The sequence below is a fragment of the Physeter macrocephalus genome, chromosome 20, assembly GCF_002837175.3.
Source record: "Physeter macrocephalus isolate SW-GA chromosome 20, ASM283717v5, whole genome shotgun sequence".
NCBI classification, from domain to species: domain Eukaryota; kingdom Metazoa; phylum Chordata; class Mammalia; order Artiodactyla; family Physeteridae; genus Physeter; species Physeter macrocephalus.
This window is the reverse complement of record NC_041233.1, coordinates 80,991,136-81,018,764: the sequence shown is the minus strand read 5'-3', so window position 1 is coordinate 81,018,764 and position 27,629 is coordinate 80,991,136.

The following is a 27,629-nucleotide window of genomic DNA, read 5'->3' as shown; positions in this document are numbered from 1 at the left end:
TTAAGCTGAGTCCTGAGTCCCCTGGCATATAGGAAGTACACAGGGCCTGGTGCAGGCTGCTATGAGGCCCAGACTCCCGTGTGTCCGGTCACATCCGTGGCTGGAGATGTGCCCTGTGGTCACATGGTCAGAACTGCCATCCAATAGCCATAAATAGCCACCAGATGACGGCTCTGACTTGGGAGGCCTGACATAATGATGGAGTTCCCCGGGGCCGCTTTATCTCCTGACTGAAACAGAAAAGCCGATCTCCTAATACAGTAAAACCCAAATACCTCTACTTCATGGAGTCGGTGCCTGCTGTTTTCTGCTTTCCTCCAGCAGTGAAACCTCACCAAAGGAGTTTACGGAAGAGGAAACAGCTTCGGTGGGGTTAGGCCATTTGCCCACGGCCACCCAGCTGGCGCTCGGTGGTACCCGCCTGGCAGCGGCCCCCTCCCCACACCTGCCCAGAGGGTCCCCCAGTCTCTCCCTCCCATCCCTTGCCGGTCCACGGGCTTATGCACGTCTAGGGAGCTGAAAAACGTGCTGCTGTAGTAACACGAGTTCAGACCATGCTTCCCATCCTGCTGGTTTCTCTCTCCCTCTGAGCAAAGCCTGGTCCAGATGAGTTTGGGGTTCCCCTCCATCACCAAGTGCAGAAGAGAGCGGGATTCTAGATTTTGCTTGAGGCTGGCCGAGGGCCCACTCTGCCAGGTCGCGCGAACTCCCGAGGTCCAGGTTTCTTGACTCTCTCACTGGTTTGGAGTAAGTCAGTGATCAAACTTCTGAAACAGCCCCAGCACACAGACGCCGTCCCAGCGAGTCTAAAGCACGTCTTGGTGTGGCCGTACCCCGAGCTGCTGCCACCCGGTGCCGCGAGCCCTCGGAGCCCAGGAGACCCCCTGCTGGTCCGGGCAGGGGCTGGGTCACACCCCTCTGGACCTTTCCCTTCAGGCCTGCAGCTGAAACGAATAATGGAATTCCTTCCATTATACCTGATGCCTTAGACATTGCGGTTTTATGAAATTTCGCTGCCCTGTCTTAAAAAGTTCCAACTCTATAAGCAAGCACGCCTAAGCTCTTGAAACAATTGGAAAGGAGCCACGAGGTCAAAGGAACGTAAAATACAAATGCCACACGTATGTAAACTCTACCTGGAACAGGTCTTCCCACTAGGATCTTTTAACGCATACTTACTCAGACAGCAGATGACCTGAGGGAGGAGCCCCCCCGAAGGCTTTCTTTGAGCTCCGTCAAGAGAGCAAACTGCCAACCTCACCTACCTCCGTGAACCTCCACCTCCTTTCAAGATGGAGAAGGGCCCCAAAGACTATTTTCCCATCAAGGCCTCTGAAAGACCTGGTGTCCCAGGCCACGAAAGCTTCAGGTGGCCGAGGCGAGTCACAGGGTGTGTGAGATGGTGCTGGGTCAACAGCGGCTGCTTCTGCACCTGGCTTAAGGGACCCTATGGCCAGTGCTTAGCATAGAATGTTCTGGATGCTCAACGTGAAAGGGACTCGGAGGTCTCAGAACCCTGGGAGTTTACTTGCAAAGGCCACTAGGGAAAGACTGATTTGTTTTCTCCCCTCTCCATCCGTTTCATCACCAAATAGCTCAGAATGTAATGGCTTTTCGGTAAAGGATAGTAACTCTCTGTCACTTCTGTCACCGAAGTGAGTGTGTGACAGACTGCCACGCTCAGAACTCACCAAGGATATGGCTCAGAACTGATTTTACCCATCTCGGACCCTCCGGCCAGATGAAGGATACAGGCATTGTCGATCGGAGATGCAGCACTGGGGTAAAGTCTCTCCAAAAAGAGCAGAGTCACCGCCGCTCTGAGGGTCCTCTCGCCTCTGCTCCATGAGGCCCCCAGACCCCGGAGCTGTGAGGCGGGCGGATGCCTGGGCCTGTCTGGAGAGCCACTGGCCAGGGAGGGGGTGGGCAGAGGAGAGTAGCTGCCTGCGCCCCTCCCCCTCCCCCTGCAGTCAAAGGCTGGGGCTCCGGGTACCAGACGCAGAATCCTTGGAAAGAGGGAAGGAAGTTTGGCCTGGAATCCAGGAGTCCCTGCCCAGAGCTCTGCCTTGCTGGGCGGCCGGGGCCCCCGGCCTGGCGTGGACTGACAGAAGGTCCTAAGCGGAGAGGGACCAGGGGCAAGTGACTCCAGTACAGCATCCTGACCCTCACCTCAGGACACTGGTCAGGCTCGGTGCTCTGTGTCCACCTAGAGGGTGGGATGTGGGGGGAGGGAGACGCAAGAGGGAGGGGATACGGGGATATATGTATACGTATAGCTGACTCACTTTGTTATACAGCAGAAACTGATACACCATTGTAAAGCAATTATACTCCAACAAAGATGTTCAAAAACAAACAAAAAAAGACACTGGTCAGGGGAGTCGTTCTGAGAAAGCCATGACACAACAGTCATCGAAGAGGGGTAGGTGCAGGGAACTCTCCATCAGAATTTCAAATGTCGTGACCAAGTGATAGCCTGTGTGTGTGTGTATGCATCTATGCAAGATGGAAACACATATCATATAGATCTGTGTCATATCATGACATATTCAGTAGAAAGATAGATAGATAGCCAATATAGCACGCGTGGGTGTATGTCTGTATGCATGCAATATGTATTATAGATATGTAATGTATATATATGTCACACCATGACATTTTTTATATGTACGTATAGAAAAAATATATATTTAATACACATTATATACGTATGTCATATATATGTATACACATATATATCTTGATGTATGTTGACATACAGCCAAAAGACCATGTACGTGCATGTGTGTATATACATACATGTAGCCACACACATAGGCTTTCAGGTTGGTCATGTAGATTAGAAGTATGCCGATTCACCTCTCCTTTGGCGACTGAATCACAGTTATTCCCGTTGCAGAGGAGGAATAATAACTTCCCCTCTACCCTTCTGAGCTCCTGGCTGAGACCCTCTGTAATAAAAGATTAACAAGAGAAAAACAAACAGAAGCTTTTTAGCGTGTATACCTAAAGACAGAAGAAACATGTTGGGAGTGAGGAGACCAGTCTGGGAAGTCACAAGGAGAAGCAGGTAAACAAGGGTGCGCTTGTGATGCAGATTTAAGTGGGTGCCTTGTCCACTGAGCAGGAGACACCGACAGATGGAGGGGCCTTTTATGAAGGTAAATTTCCCCTACTTCTACTCTGTTTTCAGAGCGTCTCTTGTGTCTGCAGTTTCTCCAAATAATCCGCTCAAGTATTTCTTACATCAAAGAGGCATATTTTTGGGTGACACAGTCTGCTACTCTTTACCTTCAAAAATATGTTTCTGTAAGACGAGCTGTGATTGAGTTATAATATGATATATGCTATATCATACATGATTGCTATATGATATGCAGCATATACACACACAAATATGTATTTGTACAATTCTTATCAATATGCAATCCATATATTAATAATATATCATTGATATATTTAAATCTCATTAAAATGCGAGTACCAGAGGAATAAATTTGGAACTGAGTTTCTAAGAAGAGCTGACATTATGCCTGAGGAGGGGCATACACAGTCTTTAAATGAAGAAAATGGCCTATGTAAAACCATAGGGATTCAAAGGAATTTGCTAGGTTTGGAAAATGGCAAATATTATCAATGTAAAAACAATCCTTATTAATTATCAAGGTTAGATTTGGGAAGGAGCCCAGATGGGTCAGGTCAGAGAATTTTCGAGCTAAGAGTAAGGCATGGCTTCTCTAAAGCCTGGGCACGTGGGTACATAGCCTTGCATTTAACCATTTATTTTGAAAGAGTTATCGATTCGCGGGAAGTTGCAAAGGTGATGCAGACCAGCACCATGAAGCCCTCAGCCAGCTTTAGCCAATGGTAACAGCTTCTGTGATGACTCAATACCAAAACCAGACAATTAACGTTGGGACAAGTGACAGACATTATTCCGATTTTGCCAGTTTGGCACGCACCCGTGTGCGTGTATTTAGTTCGGTGACATTTTATCAGAGGTGTGGGTTGGTGTAGTCACCACAGTCAAGATGCAGGGCTACCCCACCACCAAGAAGATCTCTGGGCTCTTACTTTATGGTCATAGCATTTCCTTCCGCCGCTTCCCATCCCTAAACCCTTGTAGCACTAATCTGTTCTCTGTGTCTGTGACCACCTTAGCGACAGAGCGTTACATAAATGGAATCCTGCTGTATACGAACTTTTGAGATTGGCTTTTTTCACTCGTCACAATGCCCTTGAGATCCATCCAAATTATTCTGTGTATGTTAGTTCACTCTTTACTGCTGGGTAGTGTCCCGTGATAGCGGTGTACTTAGCCATTCACCCAGTGGAGGATATGTGAGCTGTTTCCAGCATTTGGCTTTTATAAATAAAGCTGCTATGAACACTCACACCCAGATTTTTGGGTGGACAGAGGTTCTCATTTCTCTGGGATACACGGTCAGTAGTATGATTGCTGGGTCGTGTAATTACATGCTTAGATTTTTAGGAAACTGCCAAACTATTTTCCAGAGAATTTGTACCATTTGCATTTCCCACAGAAGTGTATTAAAGATCCTTGATAGGATCTGGTATTGTCACAATTTTTTATCTTACCTATGCCGATAGATGTGTAGCAATACCTCACTGTGGTTCTAGTACGCATTTCCCTAATATGTGATGTGATGTTGCACATATCTTTATGTGCTTATTTGCCATCCATCTATCCTCTTTGCTGAAGGGTCTGTCTTTTGCCCATCTTCTAGTTGAATTATTTGTACTTTTACTGTTGGGTTTTGAGAATTCTTTGCACGGGTCCTTTGTCAGATGTGTGTTTTGCAAATTTATTCTCCCAGTCTGTATCTTGATGTTTCATCCTCTTATCAGGGTCTTTTGTGGAGCAAAAGTTTTAAATTTTGATAAAGTCTAATTTATGAAAATTTTCATTTGTGGGTCATTTTCATCTGCGGTAATATCTACATAACTCGTTTCCTGGTGTCTTGGCTAGAGAAAACAAGCTTTTCTTGGGCTTTTAAAAATCCGTATCAGTTGATGTTTTGGGGCTGCAAGCCTCTCTGACGTCTCATTCAGGATATGTAGGGGGCAAAAGGAAAACCCAGGGGACTCACCGCTGTGCTGTTTCTCAAGGACCTCGTTTCCTAGCCAGTTGTGCTCTTTCTTCTCCCATTCAGGGTCATATGTTTATTTTGTATGTAACGTCTGTGTTTTTGTAGCTGTACTTAGTGGGGGTGAGGGCATTAGGAAGACGTTTGTCTATTCCATTTCGTCTGGAACCAGAAGTTGGTTTATAGCATTTTGATTCTGCTGTTTAGTCCCCATGTTTTACCTTCTGGAAATACTTTGATAACATTTTATGAATGCAAATGTCTGAAACGTAATTATATCAGTAGCGAGTTTTTGTGGAGAAAGTATTTTCTGGAGCAAGTCTAGTTAAACCAATTTAAAATTAAAATAGAAACACTTGAAGTATTAAGCTTCTGTACAGAAAGTTGGTCAAGGAATTATTTGGCTAAATTATTTTCATCAAAATCAATTCTCTCCCAAGTAAATTTCGCAGTCAAGCTTTGATTCACAAATGCCAGTGGCATGCAAGGTTCCCATGGGGCACCGATGCTGAACTGTGATCAAACCGTCTCTGCCATCCTGGCCAGCAGAGCCAGGAGGTTTCAAAGGTCAGAGCTCCCTCGAAGAAGTGCTCTTGCTTGCTCGTGTGTTTTTAATTTGCACAGTGGACTGAGCTGCCTGAGACAGAAGGAGGAGAGGGGAGGTATGAAGAGACAGACCCAGCACTCTCTCCTCAAGGCACCTCTGTAAATAGACCTGCGGCTGCAGTGGCCAAGGTTCCTCAGCTCCAGGACTCGGGGGTACTTGCTGATGGTGAAAGCTTTTGGGACTCACCCACATAGCAATGTGTGGCTTTCCTGAACTTCAGCGGAAAGGAAAATGGAGGCATCCCCCTGGGCTCCTCTGCCTCTGGGCCGGCATCGCCCCAGGACCACCATCTTCTCGCCCTCTACACCCTGACTTTAGGAGGTTCTTCAGCTCCCTCACCGTCAGTGAGGACAGAAGCTCCCAGATCCCTGGTCTGGCCCCGGCCTCAGATCCAAATGCCAACCCTAATGTTCTGTGAGCATCTCCCACCACAGTTTTAAAGACCCTGGTGTGTCTCCTTCTCACCGACATCCTTTCCTCCCCGCCCCACGATATGCCAACAAATCCTATTCCTCCTGTAACCCTCCTCTCCAGGCTGTCAAGGGCGTACCCAACCCAAGTCCCCCCAGATCAGAAACTCCTATATTCTCCTCTCCCTAAATCCCTTCCTCATAAATCTCTAAGTCCACAGCTTCCTCCTCTGAGATTCTCAAATCCCACCCTCCTGCCTGGCTTGCAGCCTCCGGGCTGTAGCCACCTGCCGTTTTCTCACTTGGTTTTCTCTTCCTTCTGGAACTTTCTCTGCTTCCTCACCTGTTTTCCCAATAGCCCTCGATGGCTCCCCATCCCCCAGAGTGGGAACCCCGAGGGGGACGTTCCAACGGCCAAGTCTGGCCAGGGTCACCCAAGGGTCCCCAGAGGTCCGGCTTCCTTGAGTCTCCCCGTACTTTAAGTCAAAGACAATCTCGACTTGAACCTCCATGAAGTCCTATTCCCTTGCCGAGGGTTTCCAGGACCCCCGGGGCGCGCTGCTAACTCTCCGTGCGTCTTTCCCTCCTCACTCCCTCCCTAGACCCCCAGCACTGTGCTTCTGGCTGCTGCAGGCTGGGGGCACGTGTGCACAGGCCCCTCGAACACACAAGCGTTAGGACCAGCCTTCGACATACCTGAGTGAAGATTAGGGATGAGCTGACCTAAAGGAAGGACAGTTCTAAAGGGAAACTAAGAGACTTCACATTGTGCGTGGAATTCCAGTGCTTGAGGGCTTGCTGTTCGTCTGTGCCCATTTCTGGAAAGTGCCCTGCCTGGAGGGATGTATGATGAGGTGGGAGAAGCCAGGTTAGGGCCCCGGCGTTGGCAGAGGCCGGGAGCTGTGTATACGCGATGAGCTACCCCGGGATGGGGAGGGGGCTAGAGGGTGGAGAAAGGCCATGGGGGGGTCAGAAGCCCTGGGTTCACCTCCCGGTGCTAAAACGCACAGTTGTGTGAATCACACATGTTTCCTTAACCTCCATTTCCTTATCTGAGAAATGGGAATAATAACCCTTGCCTTCCTTCCCAGCGTTATGAGAATTAAATGAGAAAATATGGGCAGCTGTAAAAATATAAAACTGTAGTATTTGCGTTCACCAATTCCTTAAGGAAATGGGGCCAGAGTTGAGGGGCAGGCCAGACCCTCTTCCACGCAGACTTCACAATCCAATCCTAAGACCATAATGTGTCTAAAACATTATGAATTTAGGAAATGCCTTTTCAATATGGTGAACAAAATAAGAAGGCTCCCGTGATGGTAAAAGCCGGGGCCGCCACAGCAGAGAGCCTGCAACAGCTTCAGTTAAAAAACAAACCACCCAGCGAGCGAGCGCTTCCCACAGAGACCCTGATGTGGAAACAGCCATCGCAGGTAGATGATAAATGCCGCCGGGGTTTCACAGCTTGGGGGAGTCGGCTTTGCCAGGGCTCATAAAAGCCTACTTAACCTGGAGAATGAAGCTTTGTGATTGCGTGTTTTTCCTGCAAGAGCCCTCTGGCCATGCCTCACCACTCACTGGTGTGAATGGACGACCCCACCGGAAACTTTCCCAGGAAAGAAACACAGGGGCCTCAGTGAATGGCGGGTTTGCAGGATGACCCCTTGTCCTGTGGCTGGTGGAGTCAGAGCCCTGCTGGCCAGCTGCACAGCCCTGGGACAGAGACAAGACACCACCAGCCACAGTCACGCCCACAATCAGGAGAAGAGGAGGCCAGGGCTGTTCCCAAGCCATCAGGTCAGTGACATGGGGTCAGTACATGCAGTGTGACTGCTGTGTGACCAAAGGGACCAGGTGCCTCACTGCTCTAAGCTGAGCTTCTGAGAGTGCCCCTGAAAAGAGCACTTCCCCGGGAAGGGAGAGGCCTTGGCCAGGATCCCCGCTTGCCTTGGCAGCCTCCTGGCTGGCTCGACTTTTCCTGAAGGTGCGCCCTTACCTTTTCCCCTACTACTCCATTTAAATGAAGAATGTCGGCTGGCTGCCAAAGTCCAGGAGAACATTCTCAGCCAAGTTCAATAACAGGAAGATCAACTTTGACCCCGATGACTTCATGAGCGTTTCTTATAAACACGCTTCCAGGTTCCAGATATGGCCTCCTTCCTGCTGTGAATGTTTATTAGCAACCTGCCAAGGAATTGGAGAGCAGCCGGCACGTCTTGGCGTCTGTCCCTGTGCCAGCCCCGAAGTGCCGCTGGGTGGGGGGCTGGGGGGATGGCACCAAGCTACAGATCTGCAGCCGACGGCCTCCCTCCCAAGCTCCATCACTGTCTGCGAGGGCCGAGTTAGGCTCTGCCTCTCTGCTGCCATGCTGCCACCCCAGCTGCGGTGGGAGGGGGATGAAAGTGGGGATAAAAATAGCAGGCTCAGGAACTGAGTTCATTAAGCATTCGATTGTTTTGGCCCAAATTATCTTCCTGGGAATTTTGCTTAAAATCATTTCATACTGTATTTTTTTAAAAATAAGACAGAACAAAATCTAAAAAACCCAAAACCTCAAACTCATCTCAACTGACTGCTCCTGGAAGACTTGGGTATTTTAATTCAGTACGGAATGGAGGGGTCTGAATTCTAAATTGGTGTGGAACAAGATATATTTATAAATCCGATTTAAGACACGGATGCTTTGTTCCCAGATATGAATGAACCCCTTAAAACTCAAAAAAAATCAGAAACAAAAACCAAATAGCTTAAGACATTTGCTGTTTACTCTGGCATGCCATAGTATACAGTGACCTTAAAGTTGGGGGGACAAGTGCTCAGATTCTCAGGGGGCATATGCATACTTTGGGGCCTTTTTGCTTTCTTCTAAATCCTGCAGCCTTGCCTCTCCCTAGGCTTGCGTTCCCCTTGTCTCCTCCATCCCCCCACAACGCACGGAAATTTTAAATTAGACTTTTAAAAACTGCTCAAGGAGAGGTAGCTTTTCATGTACGAACCATCATCCTCCTGGATCTTGTGAAATTTCAGACGCATTGGATTGAAAGAAAGGGTGCACAAAGGCCACCCACGGTGCTTCGGAAAGAGGGCCCAGAACTTCCCCCCCCACACACTGGGGGCCAATTGTCTCTAAGGCAACATCCACCCGCCTGGGTCTCCCCCTCCTCCTGGAGGATTTGCAGATGGGCTGGGGCCTGCTCCATCACCTCCTCTGAGAGGGCTTCCTGTTCTTGTCCTCTTCCACTTTTGTTCCAACACTAGATGGCCATTCACCCCACACTTCCTCCCCAGCCGGGAGGGCAGATTCAAAGCCTTTCTCTTCAAGTTTGACCGAGTAATTCTATATCTTAAAAATTGAACCCACATCCACACCTCCTCCGGGCAGGACAGCAATCCATTGTTTGCAAAGTACTTCCCGCAAGCCAGAAAGGGCCAAGGTTCAAGTTCAAATCCGTAGGCTTCTCCTAGTAATAACGTTGGGTACCTGAGACCTGGGTAGGTGTTTTTTCTTCTCACATTGAGAGGATGATGAACAGAGGCTGGCACTGAGCAGAGCCAGAGGCTTGGGGTGAATGCCTCAGCAGTGTGCTGTCTTTGTGGCTAGCTGCTAGTGGACTTCTCTGAACCTCTGTCTCCTCATCTGAAGAAGTGGAGCAGTCAGACCCTCTCTCAAGCTAGTTACGAGGACCGAAATGTCCTCCTCTCAGCTTGCTGTCCCTATTCTTCACAATATTATGGGAAACGACTTGAAGAGAAACAGAAAATTTACCGATAACGATTTCTGATCAAACCAACTAAAGGCAAGCACAATACCCGGCTCCCTCCAAGGTCTGAAGACAGACCTATAGCGCTATCACTCCTGCAAGGAACTTTCTACAGACGGGGCAGCCTCAACCTCACCCCTCTGGGGATCTTAGTTTGTGCCCTACAGGAGAAGATCCCAAACCGACCAGCCATTAACCAGAACTTCAGCGATTCCATTTAATAGCTGCACCGTATGCCCTAGAACAGAAAGAGCACTTGGGAGGCAGCCAGCCTGAAGCCTTCATTTATGGAGATGCTGACACCGATGCCCAGGAAGTGGGCGTGGCTGACCGACGGGCACGCAGCCGGCTGGTTGCAGAGGCAGGAGCTAGTGAGAGGGTCGTCACCGTCTGAGCATCACCCGGACGCAGCCCACACGGCTGTGATGAGGCTGGGCATGGAGCACCCTGACGGGTACGTTACAAGGGCAGGCGTGAGGGGCACAGGTCCCTAGGCCAGTCGAGAGGCAGAAGGAGGGTGAAACCTTGTCCTCCTGGACTGCTTTGGCCTCACTGCTGCCCCCTGGGGACTGCCCAAACCTCCAGTCCTCCCGCCTTCTGCTTGGCTTTTAGGACTCTTTCAGTATTTGGTCTGGAACATCTTCTGTTCACCGACTGGGAATAAGCCTGAGAATTCCAAGGGAGTGGTTGCCATGGCAACAACAACCTCATGGAAGCTTTCAGAACTTTTACCTCCTACTCCTAGTACTGCAGAAATTCAGAAAGCATAAGTCATAAAGATGAGTGCTAATTATCTGACCTGAATTTGCTGTGGTGGGCAGAAGAAAGAAAGTGCACTGCAGTCTGGCAGACACTCTTCATCGGCACACGTCCAAATTACTTTCTGGAAGGCAATCATTGTCAGATTATCGTCATTTTCTGTTAGAGGTGGCACCGGGTACCGAACAGAGGGTCATTTGTCTCGCACCGTGCGAGGCTCGGCCTCACGCCTTGGAGGGTGCAGAGTTGTCTTCTGGGACTGCCTTTTGGTCAACCTGGCAGATACGACGGGCACGTGGATTATGAAGTCTCTGTGCCCGTGAGGTTGGCGGAGGGGCAGAGTAGCCCACGAGCATCGTTAGTCTCGAAGCACAGTCCCGAGCGAGCGGGCTTAGATGCCCGAGCGCCAAAGCCGAGTAAGCAGACATGGACTTTATATCGTGAGACGAGGGGCTGCTTCCAGCGATGCAACCCAGACGGGAGGGGGATTTGCCTCCATTCTGGGAGCACTTTGGCCAGCGGGAGACAGGGACAGGCGGGTGAGTGCCTCTGCATCGCGCCCTGCAGTGGACACAGCTGCGGGCATGCTTCTTCCATGCGGTCTGTCTGGTGACATCTCGCCAGTCTGAGAGGGTGCACCTGTCAAGCCGTGGTCTGGTAGCTTGGAGTCTGTTGCAAAGCAGGGCCGGGGAGATAATACATCGCCCTGTACTCGCTTCCCACCCGATTTCAATTGTCCTCTTCCTTCTCTCTCTCTCTGCCCTGGAATTTCACCTTTAAGTAAGACATCGGCCCGCAGGGCCTGCCTTAGCTGTTTTCTAGGCTATCTAAGCTAAGAGGAGACCCACTGTGCCAGAAGCTGTTGTTAGCAGTGGGGTAAATGTGTCAACACGGAAGGGAGTCCCATGGTCCCATGAAGCTGACATCTTCAAGGGCCAAGAGCAGACTTTCTGAAAGTTAACGCAAGCTGGGATTTATTACAGTTAAAGCAGCAGAGGGATGGCTGGTTTTAAATGGCTGGAGAGGAATTAAGAGATGAAACGGGGTCAGGTTCCTAGTATTTTGACAACTGATTTTCAGCATCAGGGAACAGGGTGATGCAGCAGGTGATGGACGGGGCTGAGAAAACCACTCCGGGCTCCCGAATTGCGTTCTACCAGGGAGGAGGCTGTGTGCCTCAGCATAGCCGGGTGAACTTCTCCAGGGCTATAAGCATAAATGCGCCTTATAGGCAAAACGTTTGCGCTAAGTCAGAGCTTGTTTAGAAAGTGACAGTGGAGCCCTCTCTACCTCTTCTCCGTCTCCCCAGACATGCCCACATATGTGCAGACGATGTACACACACACACACACACACACACACACACACACACACACACACGATGTCATGTACTTATCCAGCATGATGGTGGCTCTGTCAACTCCTCTGCCACTAGCTGTCTTCATGACCACAGTCCTTTGAAGACAGCTGCCACTTAAAAGCGGGTACCTGTTAGATGAAGGCTGAAGATTCTGGGGTCACCTCAGCCCACAGTGAACAGGAGGGCTTGGGTCTGTCACCGTGGTTTTTATCTGCTGACACAGGGAGGACATCCCTTAACCGCCTTAGCCAAGGAGGTCAGCTTCTCATACATAAGTGACGTGCCAGAGTGCTCTGGGGCCTTCTCCTGCAGTGCCTTATTCAACATCAGCACCCCAAATTACAGAAGTTTCGTTCCAAGGATGCTTGGGGAGGGGGTGGAGAGACGGAGGCTTCAGTAGTCACTCCGCTGATGATAAGAATACAGGTCACAGCGCAAGCCAGGAAATCCTTTTAGACCCTCCCTGGAAGTGCCCTTTGGTGATGTTAACAGGCAGGGATCTGCTCCACACAGACAAGCTGAAACCACGGCAGGCGTGCCCTCAGAAGCCATTCTTGCTTCCCAATTAGCGTAACTTTGCAGACCCAACAAATCATGAGGTCGAAAAGCCTCTATTGGAAGGTCTTAACCTTTTAGGTTGGCATTAAATTGGAAGAAACTGCTCGTGTTTGAAATAATTACCGCTGGTAACGAGTACAATTAAGCATAAAAGAATCTTTATAACGCTGGTACCATTTGTGCACTTAGAAATCGGCTCATATTTTTCCCTTCACAGATGTTCCAATAATGGTGTCAACACTTTTATTTCTTTGTCCATAAGCTGAAAATTATGGCGGTTTCATAAATCGCTAACGTGCTCAGAAGATGGAGGCCCAGCTGCAAAGCACATGATTGCAGGCTCCTGCCCCAGCCTCATGTTTCACGATGACCTCAGCTTCCTGTGAGGAATGGGAACCAATGGGAGTAAGTACTTGTAAAACTGTTTTTGAAGAGTGGAGTTATGAAGAGGTGCTGTGGTGTCAAACATCTGCTTCATCCATTATACTCACATAGGAGCCCGGAATGTACAGTAAGGGCAAGGAGCATCAATAAATTAAAATTCTCCCGTGAGCACACTTTCCAAGTGTATGCCAATTTGAACCAGGACAAAAAAAAAAGAAAAAAAAAAAAAAGAAGCTAAACAAGAGGAGGGGGATTTTTCTGCTCACTTTGCCCGAGCTGGTTTGGGCAGTAATCGTTAGAATCTGGTTTTCTTTACGCAACTGAAGCTAAACAAGAGAAGAGGGATTTTTCTGCTCACTTTGCCCGAGCTGGTTTGGGCAGTAATCGTTAGAATCTGGTTTTCTTTACGCAACTGATGGACTTTGTCAAAACACAAGCATTTTCGAGGCTCCGTGAGATGCTGAGGGTTCTGCTCCCTTTGGAAACCATGTTCCTTTCTTCCCAGGATATATTCTTCATCAACATACCAGAAGGATGAAAGAAAATAAAGTGCCATTCTAGTTAAGTGCATAGGTTACCGCCGGCATAAATGCTCAAGTAATTATTTGTTATATCTGCAACTCAATACTGTTCATTACGGAGCTTGCGTCACGGTACCAGTAACACGCATCTTGTCAAAAATGACATATGTATTAGTTATGAAAGGAAAATATATAGAAATTTAATAGCTTTTTAAGGTTTTTAAGTGGGTTGTTTCAGGTTGGTTTTCTAAATAAGCAATTTGGTTGGGGGACGTGATCCTGCCTGTGTTCACACACAGAGTCCCGCCACCTCTACTGACCTAAAGCCAGGCCCATCCGCGTTGCCAGAGGGGGGAGTCAGGAAATTGGAAGTGGAATGCTCAGTAATCCTCACGGCCTTTCCCTCCGTCCAGGCTTCTTCCCCCTCACATCATATATCAGAGACAGTCCAGACTATTCACAGCCTCACATCATTCCTGGTACCCAGGCCAGGTCCCTGAGCGCACAGGGGCGGGCGTGCGCCGGGCGATGGGAGACACGTGTGAGGTGGTGTGTGCAGCCAGCTGCAGATGTGGAGCGTGCAGCTTGCACTGGGGACTCAGTGTGCCCCGCGGGATCACGGCGAAGCTCCCTTCCAGGACGGCCAGGGTGACCGTCCTTGCTGGGACGTCTAGAGTGGACAACACATCTACATCCCTTCCTGGGCAGCATTCGGGGTGCTCACACCCTCAAGCGCCCATCACCCTCAAACCACAATCCTTCGAAAAGTAACTCTAAAGACTTCTTAGGCCAAAAACTGAGTTTTTGCCCCATTTAACCCCTAAATAAAGGATAGTGGGAACAATCATGTCTCCCCACCTCAGTTTTTCTTATGGATAAAATAAAATATGTGATACTGATCTACAAGGACTGAATTCAATCTTTGCATCTCCCTCTAAAAATTCTGATACTAATCTGAGATGATAAATTAGAAAGCTTATTCACATTATGCAAAATTATTCCAAACAGATGGTGAAGTCAATTTAAAGGCTATTTTTATTCTAGCCCTAAGAACAAGTGCTGTTTTGGGGAAGGCAGGAGAATAGATTTTAATCTGTTTGCCCTTCGAGATGACCATCAGCAACCTCCCTCCAATTACCTGTGCCCTCTGATTGTGGTCCTGGGAGCTGGCTTTACGAGACGGAGGCTGTTTGCCTTGCCCCCTGACTATCCATAAAGCCACTGTTAGCCCACCTGTCCTCATAGCTTCTAACAGGTTTCTTAAGCAAAGTGAATGTCCAATAAATATTTGGTTTCAAAGTCATTGTTCTTAGCCAACATACTCAAGTGAGGTTTGTTCATTCAGGCAAACTTGGGTTTGAATCTCAACTCTACCATTTATTAGCTGAGTGACCTGGGCAAACAGTGTAAAACAGCCACAGTACTCATGACCTCATCCCCAAAATGTGGCCAGTTGTGTCTTGAGGACTGCTGGGAGGACTGAAGGAGTCAATGCATAGTTCCTGGGACACAGAGGCACTTTCTAGTGCGTTTATTATTATTATTATTACTATTTTAATCATGAGACAGTAAAAGATTTCTTGCCAGTTTCCTACTCTCTCTCTCTCATCCAACTGCCTTGGTGTAATTATAGTTAAACCAATTTGTTTCAGATGTTAAAGACACATATGAAACAACCTTTGAGAGCTGTGTGGCGTTCTGATTTGGTCTGAGATACTGTTATGTGTTATTATTAATCAAAGTGATTAATGTCTGGTTCATTCACAGCAGCCCATTCAATCAGTAGTTACTGAAGTTTTGATGTACAGAGCAAAATCTACAGATACAACATTTCATAAGGAAAATTTGATAAGTAACTGCTTGTGGATAAATGCATGAGAAGAAGTACATGGTGGCTGAATTGGAGCCAATGCCTTCCAAAGTTATCATGGCCCAGAAAAGCACTGGAGAAGACAGAGGTGCTCACAGCATGACTGCATGGGTTCTGATGTTTGCCCACATGGACCCCTGTGCCTCATTGCTCTGACGTTTCTTAGAATTCCACACACACAGGTCCAAAGAATCAGACACAAAATCTGAAGGGGACCCTCCACCTGACACAACCATAAGCTTTTGAAAAGGCTGTGTGAGTGGCTACTTTCTAATTATACTGGTAATAGAGTTGAGCTCTAATAATGGAGTTGAAATCTCCAACTATAATTGTAGATTCTTTCCTTTCTCCTTTCAGTTTTACTAGTTTTTGTTGATGTATTTTGAAGCTGTTATTAAGCATATACATTTAGTAAAATTATATCTTCTTGATGAAGTCACCTCTTCATTATTATCTAATGCCTATCTTTGTCTCTGGTAACATTCTTTACCAAAGTTGACTTTGTCCTATATTAATGTAGTCACTTCATGTTTATTTTAATCTTTTGATTTAATTTTATTTCTTTTTCCATTCTTTTATTTTTAACCTTTATGTGTCTTTATATTTAAAGTGGGTTTCTTAGAGATAGCATATAGTTAGGTCTTGCTCTTTTGGCCAATCTGCCAATCTCTGCCTTTTAATTGGGATTTATAAAACATTACATTTAATGTAATTACTGATATGGTTGGATTTAAGTATACCAGGCTGTTATTAGTTTTCTGTTTGTCCCACCATCATTTCCTATCTTCTTTTGGATTGAGTTATTTTTATGATTCCATTTTATCTCCACAATTGGCTTATTAGTCATACCATTTATATATCTTTACAGGCTGCTCTAGGGTTTGTAATATACATCCTTACCTTATCTCAATCACCTTCAGATACTATTATACCACTTTGCGTAGCATGCACTAATCTCATAACTGTCAACTTTTATTTCTTCTCTCCCATCCCTTGTGCTAATGTTACACATTTTACTCTACATGTTATGCACCCACAACACATTTTTACTATCTTTGCTTTAGAAAGTCAAATATCCTTTAAAGAAATTAAAAATCTTAAAAAAGTTATTTTATATTTACCGTTTTTACCATCTGGAACTCTGCATGCCTTGGGTAGAACAAAATTTCCTTCTAGTGGCATACTGCTTCTGTCTGAAGAATTTCTTTTAATGTACTTTTGTGGTGCAGTTCTGGTGATGAATTTGCTCAGCTTCTGTTTGCATAAAATTTTTGTTTTGCTTTCCTTTTGAAAGGTATTTTCTTCACTGGCTATAAAATTCTTGTTTAGCAGGGTTTTTCTTCTCAGTACTTTAAAAATGTCACTCTATTATTTGCTGGCCTTCAAAGTTTCAGACATGAAGTCTCCAATATTTTTCATCGTTGTCTCTCTGTATATAATGCTCTTTTTCTTTGACTATCTTCAATTTTTGTTCTAGGTTTTTTAGTGGTTTGACCATGATGTATTAAAGCATGTTTGTGTGTGTGTGTGTGTGTTTGTGTCTGTGTGTGTGTTTAATTTATCTTTCTCAAAGTTCCTTAAGCTTCCTTGTTTGTGACTTGTTTTTCTTTAATTTTGGAAAATGTTTAGTCATTATCTCTTGAAATGTTTCTTTTGCCCCATTCCCTTTTTCAGCTTCTGGGACTGCATCTGCAAGTATGTTAAACTATCTGATATCATCCCACATGTTTTGAGAGTTCTGTTCTGTGTCTCTCCTCTGCCACCACTCTTTTTGTTTCTTTTTGTTTTTCAGTTTGGATAATTTCTATTGGTTTAGCTTCAAATTCACTATTTGTTTTTACTGCTCTGTCCAGACTGCTAATTTGTCAACTGGAGAAATTCTTTATCTCTGATATTGTGTTTTCTGTTTCTGGCATTTCCATTTGGCTCTGTTTTGTAATCTCCATCACACAGCTGAACTTCTCCCATTTTTTTTCATGCAAATTTGTCCACTTTTTCACTAGATCCTTAACATATTGACTACAGTTATTTTGAAGTTCCATCCTGTTAGTTCCAACATTTCATTCAACTCTGGGTCTGTTTCTGTTGACTGTCTTACCTCTTGAAAGGTTGTTCCCCTCTTGCGTGTGTGTGTGTGTGTGTGTGTGTGTGTATGTGTGTGTGTTTTGTAATTTTTAGTTGAAGGAAGGACATTAAGTGTAGGAGAATAGTGGATCCTGAGGTAAGACATATTTATGCTCAAAATGGGCATATGCTTCCTCCTCTGTCCAGTCATTAGTGTGGGACGTTGAGTCAATCTGCTCACTAGCTAAGTTGCATATAGATTTGTTGTTGCTATAGTTACATTTAAAGCTCCACAGACTTGAAATTCCTCCACTGGTGTGCTTCTGCAGTCTTTTGTCTTGTCTGGACCTTGGCTGCTGCCAGAGAGCTTTCCAGATTTCCTGTTGCATCTTTGGTTTTCAACAGTCCCTATATACCTTTACAAACTGGGGGTCTCTCACTCTGATCTGCACTCACAGTGGTAGACCACTTCTGCTTGTACCTGGTGCAAGGCTCAAAGTGATATTCGGGGGCGATTCTCAGTTCTTCTTGCCTACCCTCAGTCTTAGGCAGGCTCTGTACACCTGTACATTAAGGTTGGGGTTTCCTTAGTGTTTCTACCCTTCCCTCGCCATGGGCAGTCAAATTTTGCTACATATCTATAAAAGTACCTTTTTTCTTTTTTTTTTTTTTTTGTGGTACGCGGGCCTCTCACTGTCATGGCCTCTCCATTTGCGGAGCACAGGCCCCGGACGCGCAGGCTCAGCGGCCACGGCTCACACGGGCCCAGCCGCTCAGCGGCATGTGGGATCCCCCCGGACCGGGGCACAAACCCGCGTCCCCCGCATCGGCAGGCGGACTCCCAACCACTGCGCCATCAGGGAAGCCCTATAAAAGTATCTTTGATGAGGGAGAGTTTTCTGCCAGAGCAGAGAGAGATATGTGTTTTTTTTTTACCTCTTCTATGGAATCAAAGGGCTCTTTGCCTGTGTCCTAGGGTTTGGGTAGGGATTTCCTATCCCTTCCTTAAAAGTTTAAGATTTTTCCATAATATGAGAGAAGGTTCTGGGAAGTAGGGTTTAGTGTATATGTGCTAATGAGGGTGACTTATAAGTCTTCTCCCTTCCTCCAATCTTTCCTGTAAGCACCTAGTAGTAACCCCCAGAAAAAAGCTTGTGAGGGATTGTGGTGTCCCTTTGTGTCTGGGGATTTAAAATTCCCACCGTAGCCCCCACACTTGGTCTCTAAGAGTTTGTTAAGATTTCAGCTTTTTTTCTTCTTCCTTTGCTCTCATGGTGTCTGCCTCTTTTCCCTGTGTGCACTGCCAAAAGTGAAACCATTATTATGTCTCATAGCTCCTAAGAAAGACTTGTCAGAATTCAGTTTACCTAGTTGCCTTTTGACATCAGCTGAAGAAAACGTAAGATTTGTAGATTATGCCATGCTTTTTCTCACTGTTAGGGTGGGAGCAAAGAACTGCTGAGGCTTTCTACATCCTCAATGGAAGCAGACTCCCAGACAGAGGAAACTGGAAAAATGACTTCTGAAGCCTTTTCTCAAGCTCTGACGTGGACAAGTGACAATGACTTGGTTGGGAGACTTGCAGGTGTGCATTCAGAGTATTTCTGTCTCATATTTTCTGTTTATCCAGCTCGCCCCCTCCGTTGCCTTTATATTTGCTATGCTTTCCCTTCTCAAGGTCCTTCTACAAATGAGAGAGCTTTAGCAGAATTGGGGTCAACAGGTAAATAGGCACCAAAAAAAGGTGCATTTTCAATTTTTTACATTTAAAAAATTCAAATTCTATAGTATAAATTCTTTTCAATTTAAAAAGATGAATTTTATATTTTTTACATTAAAAAAATTCAAGTTCTATAGTATAAATTCTTTTCAATTGTCTTCTCTCTCTTTTTTTTTTTAATAGCTTTGTTAGCTATTTTAGGAGAACAAATATTTGGCTTAGCTTGTCGGAAGAACAGAGAATTGTCATAAAACTTACTCCATGAATATACTAAAAGAGGTGATAGGTTTGCTTAGCAAACACATGGTAGTTTTCAAGGATGATATTATCCCAGGAAATAGATGAGTAATGCCATTACACCATAGTTGTTGGATAATTATTTGCAGATAATCCATGTTTCAATCTCTGGAAGACATTATTATGCTCAGAAAAATTTTTGACTATCTGGTACTTACTATTTGTGTAAATTTGATACTTTCTTCCCGTGACATTATTTCACACCAGTGGGATAGAAAATATGCTATGATGGAAATTCAAATTAGAACTTCAATGAGCTGACTAAGAAGAATTTGTGTTCCCTCAAGAACTGGGGAAGTAGTCCTATTAGACACCCATGTAGTATCATTACTTTTGTTGGTAAGTGAATTTAGCTGTGTCTAGTTGGTTTTCTAGCAGTAAGATAACTTATTTAAAATTTGAGAGAAGCCTGGAATGGGTCAATGTCTGTAGATAAAGATCTGAGTATATATTTTTAATATAATGATTTGTATTTCAACATTTCAATGGTAAAACTATGATTTAAGGGCTCAACGTAGACACACCAATGATAAAGATAAGATGGACAGGAGTGCCCAGTCTGGAGCCGAGGTGGTGTGTGTGTGTAACAGGCCACAACAGAGCTTGAGGATAATTTTTCTCAGCCCCTTCCCTTTCCCCAGATCTCACCTCACTGGCTTCCCTAAATAGACTTTCTGCTTTGGTTCTCCATCTAGGTCAGCAGAACCCAGGTCAACCGGGCCCAGCCTGGAATTGAGAGGTGTATTTTCATTACCTCATTCCTCAGCAGCTGTAGCAGTGACCAATTCCTACTGGTTCTCTTTTCTCTTCTTAATGTCTGTGGTCCCTCTCCTGCCTGTAGTTCAAACCGTGACTCTTTCTCATCTGCAGAAAGCGTGGCCTTCTGATTGGTCTGCTTTCCTTACATCTCAGAGTTCTGCAAACCTTCCTCATCCTCTGCCGAAACCATCTTTCAAGACTGCAAGTCTCATCATGTTACCCTCTCACCTAATTCTTTGGTATTTCCTCCTTGATTTCAAGATGAAGTCCAAATATCTTTTCCTGCCATAAATGCCCCCATAATCTGTCCTCTGAGAATATTCTCAGCCTCTGCCTTACCATGACCTCTGCCCCTCACCCCCTACTCCGAGCTGCCCCCTGGGCTGCCTTCCCTCTTCGTTCAGCATGTGGGCTCCTTTGCCTTTAGAGACCAGCTCAAGCCTTCCTTCCTCTGAGACGCTCTCCTTGCCTTCTCCTCTTTCTCTCTCATCATCTACCGTCAACATTCTTTCCTATGAGCTACCAGCTTAATCAGTGAATGCTCACTTTATCCATGGCTTGTAGCAACTTACCGCATTTCCTGGTTTGATGTCCATCTTCTCCTCCTGATATGTGTCCATACTTTGCCTCTTTGCAAGACAGGTGAGTGAGATTAGGGACAAGGCCTGTATCTTATGGCATTTTATATCTGCACATGTCATGATGCTTTATGGTCTGTCAGCTCCTCTATGGAATGTTTCTGGGTCATTTCAGTCTTTCCAAGGCTTTCAGCGGTGCTTGACATGCTCCTGGATCCCACATTTCTCTCTCCAGACCCCTCTTCAGAATCATTCCTGTATTTCCAGAGCCTTCCTAGACAATCCACTTGGGTGGATCACACCATAAACAATCCCAGCCGAAGTCGCTTCCTCACGCCTGCCCCTGACATTTTCCCGGTGGTTTTGCCTCTGCACCGATGCCATCACTGTGACCTTCCTGAGGTCACCTAGACCTCTCAGGCAGCCTTGAGTCTTCCCTTCCAGCCCTTCTCCAATGGCCACCAGTCACTGAGTCTTATCCCTTCCCCTCTGAAGCCTACTTCAGATACATCTGCCCCTTCCTTGCTTAGATGATGGCACAGCTTCCTGGCAGGTGATCTTGTTCTTGGTCCTCACATTTCTCAGGTCACCTCGCAACCATCCACTGGTACCATCCAAGGTGGGCACAGCCCAGATCCCTCCTCGGGGCACTCAAGGCCTTTCACTAGTGGCCATGTTGGCTTTGCTCCCCCATCCTCTGCGCTGCAGGCACTGAGCTTCCTCCTGGCAGGCTCTCTCTCTCCCGGACACAGCGTCCCCTCCACTGCACTGTGCTGCGTTCCTGTTCCTGCAGCACTTTCCTTTCCTTCCTCTGCCTCGAAAACTCTGAACTCATATTTAATATCCTGTTAAAATATTGCCTCCAAATCATCCCTGACTTCCCCATCAAAGCCAGTGCTCTCCTTCTGTAGGTGCCAGGAAACCTGAGTGTATACCTCAGGTGAGAACTTATCACACAGTATGGCTATTTCCTCTCGCTGGTCTGGGAGGTGGCTGAGGATGGAGACTACGTCTTGCTCACCTAGGCCCTCTCAGTGCCTTTTACAATGTCTGGAAATCACAGGTACTCAAATATCTGAACTCAAGTGTGAATTAGAAAGATCAAAGACCTGGGGTTGGCCATTGCAGGGAGAAAAGGGAGGCTGATGGCTAGGAAGAGAAAGTGCAAGAATAGATGAGGGCAGAGCTTGCCCTGAGGCCTTTGTTTATTTGTTTTGGATAAAAGAAGCTTGGGAGAAGGGGTAAAAAAGAAAACACCGTCCTTAACTATTCACCACCTTGTACTGTTCCTCTTCCTGGGAAGGAGCCAAGAGATATTTAGAAGGGGTCTAAAGTTTCTTGGTAAAGCTTGGGATTCTAGGACAAACCAAAAGCTTTTTGCATTGTGTGCAATTTTTTTTTTTTCTGGCACATGGCTTGACAATTACACTCTGTGAGTCCTCTCGGACTCTTGCAGTTCCAAGAGTCTGTGAAATAGTCTCAGGTAAGTCTTTGAAATGGGGAAGTCCAGGACAAGATGTTGCTTTTCAAGGTGTGAAGGGATCCATACAAATGGGTCCCGTGTACGCTATTACCTGGATTGCTAACGACAAGCCCCTTACCGGCTGATAAACTTAATTCATGGAACCAAAATGGGGTGGGGAAGGAAAGCACGGCCAAGGTAGGCAGGCTGTGGAGTCCAAAATCAAAGTCAACTGCAAAAGAAAGATCTGAAAAGAATGACATTCTAGTCCTCCTTTCTTTTCCTTTCAGGCTTTATGGCACCTTTGAAGAAACAAAAGCTTTACAGAGAGAAGGCTGGTTTGGCAGGGGAGGCAGGTGTCTCCCTTCAGCTCACTTTCCTGTGTTCCTGGCGCTTTTCTCTTTTTAAACAAAGCACTTAAAGGTATTGAGCCTTCATAGCGACTTTTCTTTCCTCTCTCTTTGCTTCTCTCCTCCATCTCCTGAATAGTTCTGGAAAAAGGGGGCATTTACCAATGCAATGCGCTGGGCTTGGTGCTTAGGAAGCACCGCCCCTTCCCCCCTCCCTCCTCCCTGATGTAGTGTCTCAGTTTGTGTGGCTCCTGCTGTCCTGCGGGGCGGCGAGGGGTGAGGGTAAATTTGGGAGGATGCTCTTGACGTTATCCAGCAGGACACGTTTCGTTCTAGCAGGTTTGTCAGATCCACAATGGTGCAACTCTTTAACGGTTTCCTTTCGCTTGGAGGATCAAATTTACAGTTTTCTCCTGGCTGTTCGTTACAGTGAGACATTTGGAATCCGCAGGCAGACCGAGCCAACTGGGCAGAAAGTTTGGAACTCTGAAAGGCTGCTGAATTGTCAGGGACCGGCCTAGCTATTTGCTGATTTACTGAACTCGACCCAAATGAATCTCTGTGTAAACAAAATTTATGAAGAAGTCTTTGAATAATTCTATTAAATGAAATTCTGGGCCTTATTTTCCATTTTATTACATTTTCTGAACACTGGGTATTCCAATCATACTGAAACATTTTGTTTTCAGGCTCTGTAGAAAGTGCTGATGGTTGAATCTCAAAAGAATTGAAGGGTTAGTTCATAAACGAATAAAAAGCCAGTGGCATTTATCCAAAGTTTGTTTAACTCTCCTAACCTCATGGGCCTGTAAAAATTCAACTGAAAATCATTGAGAAGAGGTCCTCCCATGAGATCCCTTGGCACTTTCTGCTTCTGCTTGGATCAGAAATACCATGAGAGTATCCTTTTTTTTTTTTTTTTTTTTTTCCCAACATTTCAACACTCCTAGTTCCATTTGCAGAAGGAGAAGAGGAGAGAAAAAAAAGGAAGGGGAGAAAAACATGAACTTTTCTTAACCTAGAAGTTATTGCAGCTTTTACATGAAATTTCAAGCCAGAACATCCCTGGCTGAGGACAATCGCCTCTGCCTCGGAAACCTCCCAGGCATGGGAGCCTCCTCCACCGAGGTTCTGGTCAAAGATGGACATTACACATCAACTCCAGGACATCTGACAATGGGACTCAGGCTCTGGCCTCAGCACCCATTAGCCTAACCTCCCAGGGTGCAATAGAATCAGAAATTAAATCGATTATCTCATTAGACCAGTGCCCTGTAGTTCATGGAGTAGCATGTTTCATATTAGTCCTTTGAAGGAGAGGTTGTGTGGACAGACGCAAGATGCACTGCAAAATTAGCCACAACCTTCACATGCACAGAGACAGAAAGTAGAGTAGTGCTGCCTAGGACGGCGGTGGCAGACTTGGAGGGAAATGGGGAGTGATTTCGAATGGATATGAGATTTCTTTCTGGTGTTAAGAAAATATTCTAAATTCAACTGTGGTGATGATTGCACAACTTTGTAAATATACCAAAAAACAGTAAATTGTACCCCTGAAAATGGGTGAATTGTATGGTTTGTGAATTATATCTCAATAAGGCTGCTCTGTTGAAAAAATACTTAACCACAATCCTTCACTCCTCGCCGGACCCGGGCCCTTTGCAGTGTGACTTGGTAGCTCTTCCCATCAAGGAAGGGGGCCTCTTCTCCCATCTGCTGACTCCAGGCTCCCTTCTGACTCTTGCTGGCCCGTGGATGATGGGGGCAGAGGTAGTGCCCGCAGGCCTGGCGTGCCTCTGCTCACTCTCCTGTCCTCTGTCTCCGCTATGAAAACTCGCCCTGGATGATCAGAGTCCTGTGTCACAGAGCCGATCACCCCAGCCGAGGCATCCCACCCAGAGCAGCTGAACCACTCAGTGAGCCAGCGACTCACGAGGCATAAAAATTGTTGTTTTAGGAAGATCGTTGGGGTGATTTGTTCTGCGGCGGCACCTGACTGATACATGTGCCGTCTTTTTGAGATTCTAGAAGTATAGGAAAGGAGTACATGAGGAGGTTACACTGGTTACCAACTAGGCCAAGAGTTTCACTCTGATTTTCAGACTCTGACCAGGGCTTTCATTTCTCCTGCTAAATCTCCCTGGTATAGTAGTGAAATGCATCCTTGCTTAGACAGGAGCTTGTGGTCATTAGAAGTTGCCCTCAGGTGACATGGGCTTTCCACTAACACTTTGGGACCTTCTGGAGAGGGAGTTTGGGGGCTGGTTGGGGCAGTTGGCCTTCACTGAGAACCTGAGAGGGGCTGCCAGGCAGCTTCCTCACATTATGTGTCACACATGGGTCATGCCAACAGCATCCTGATGTGTCTGACACACCCCACGCCAGGATACTGGGAGGAAGTCAGCTTGAATAGGGTAAGTGAGATTCATGATCCTCACACAGGAGATGTTTAATGAAAACCCCCTTGGTTAAGTGCCCCTGTGGCTGGGGAAGAAGGAAAAGAGCCTGATTTCAAGGATCCTCTATCCCGGCCTGAGGAGGGCTGTGGAGCAGGTTCATGTGAAGGGCTGTAGGAAATAAGAAAGGGAGAGGCCAGAGTTTGCGTCACGGAGAAGGCACACTTTGAAGGAGCTGAATGACTGTAAGTTTTGATGTTTTGTGTGGAATGAGGTGGGAATGGCCTGAACCAAAGTTCAGGGGTAGATAAGGATGAGACACACATACATGTACGAAAACGTCTCACGTCGACACTGCCGCATAGAACCTCCCGCCCTGATGGTCTGGCTATTGAGCATTAGAAGTGTGCCTGGTATGTCTGCAGAATCAAATTTTAAATTTTATTTATATTGAACTAATTTAAATTTAAACTTAAATAGCCATGTAGGACCAGTGACTGGCATATGGGACAGCAGCTCTATGCAAGGTATAGGTGCACTTTTTTTTTTTTTTTTTTTTTTTTTTTTTTGCTATAACACATTTTGTAAAGCCATTTTTTTTTTTTCAGAGAGACACTGGGCTGTGATTTAGTCATAACTACTTCCATATACCCAACTGCCCAAATTTCTTCTGTCTGTAAGAGATAAGCTTCCTTCTGTTCAGTGAGACTCAGCACCCACACCTTCAACAAATACACGTCTTTATTGAATTCCCACTGTGCACAAGGTACCCTGCTTGGCAACACACAATTAAAATGAGAGAAAATGGTCATTCCGTTTCTTTGACTGAGCTCAGCTGTATAAAGATTTTTAAAAAACGCAAAGGTGGCTTTGGTAACATTCTGGAGAAAATTATTTAAATTAGAAAACTATGAATTTACAGCAATAAATAAATGATGTGCATTTAGAGAAAGCTCTTCTTAATCTACAGGTTGGCAAGTTTGATTTCTATTATCACTGAAGATGATGTAATTGTGCCTTAATAAGCAAAATTATTAAAGGGTTTATGAGCTTTCATTTGAGAAACTCAGAGAGGAAAGGTCAAAAGGATTTTCCCCCTACAGATCTCTAAAGAATTTGAATTTAAAATGAATCTCATTCTACAAGGAAAAATATAAAACCAGAAAGACAGAAAATAACCCCCCAGAAAAGAAAAAGAAAAAGAAAACACCTTAATTTATACTGACTTCATTATTCTCTAGATTAAAAGCAACTCAACATGAAATGAGGACTTCAAGTCCAAACGTTTAAGGAATCCACAAACTTGCATCAATTTTTAAAAGATTTTACAACTAATGAACTTGGATTTCTTTTGGCATGGCATAAAATCCATTTGTACAGTTTTTAATTAAGAATGCAGCCTATGCAATTAAAATTAAGGGTAGGGACATCATCTGAGGTCCTATGAGAACCCCAGTCGAAAAAATTATGGTAATGCTGTGTGTCCTAAAAGCCTTCTCTGAGTGTCACAAACACGTGGTACAGAATTACCCCTGCTGCATAGTGAGGATTTGTTTAAAGTTGATATTTAGGAACATTTAATTTTGATGTCTTAGGGTCTTGATTACCACTAATCTCCCGGGCATTTGCTGTGGGCTTGGGACCCAGCACAGGTATCATCTAAAACTGGGCTCAGAAAGTATAGACTGGGTCATACTCACAATCCATAATGCAAACACTGCAGCTTTCACATAGGCAGGGGAATTCCTAATGTGGATTTTAATATTTAAAGTTACCAGTGCCATTATTGAGAATATTAAGATGCTTTCATGTCGAACTGATTAAAATTACATTTGGAATAATGGATGACATGTAATGTACAAATACCCACCCACTTTCACTTTTTTTTTAAAGTATAGATAACTGTAATGGAAAGTCTTCCAAGGTATTCTTTGGGAAGACTCAGAGCCAGGGGGCAGAAACCCAGGGCCAGTGGATCCTATGAGGTGGTCCGCTATAAGTCTTGTGACTCATGGCTTGCCGAGAAGGAGACTCAAAGAGAAACTGAATTTCTCTGGAATTCAGGATTCATTTTCTTCCTAATCTTTGGAAGACCGAATATGCCCACTAAATACGTCTTTATATCTGGCAGGAGGAGATTGCCTAGGCTGACTTTGAGTCCTGTTCATTTCTTTAAGCACTTAGGGCGCAGCTCCAAATGACCTGTGTGGGTTGCTCCCTTGACAAAGCTTCATTCGGTCCTTATCAAAATCATCTTGGTTCCATTCTCCCAGAATGGAGGTCACGCACAAAGCAGTGCTTCTGCCATTTGCACTCAGTACACCGATGCACCAACCTCTTCAGGTAGCCCTCACAGGGAGGAAGTTATCTAAGATGCAAGCCTTGGCAGGGAGTCCCATCCGGTGTGCTGGCTGCTCTCAAAGGCCTTCCTTGACTGTCAGAAGAAATAGCTCATCAACCCACTCACTCCCCAGACAAAACACAGGGAGGAACCTGCTGGCTCCTCTCCCTGCCCCTTCCCAGTGCACCCAGAGCTGCAGGATGGACGGTGCTCCGGGGAAGAGGTCTAGGTTTGCTCCGAGTGACCCCAGTGTTCGCGGTGAAGCTGCCTCCCGCCGTCTCCCTCACCACACCCCCGTCTGCCTCTCTTTTATCACCAGAATGA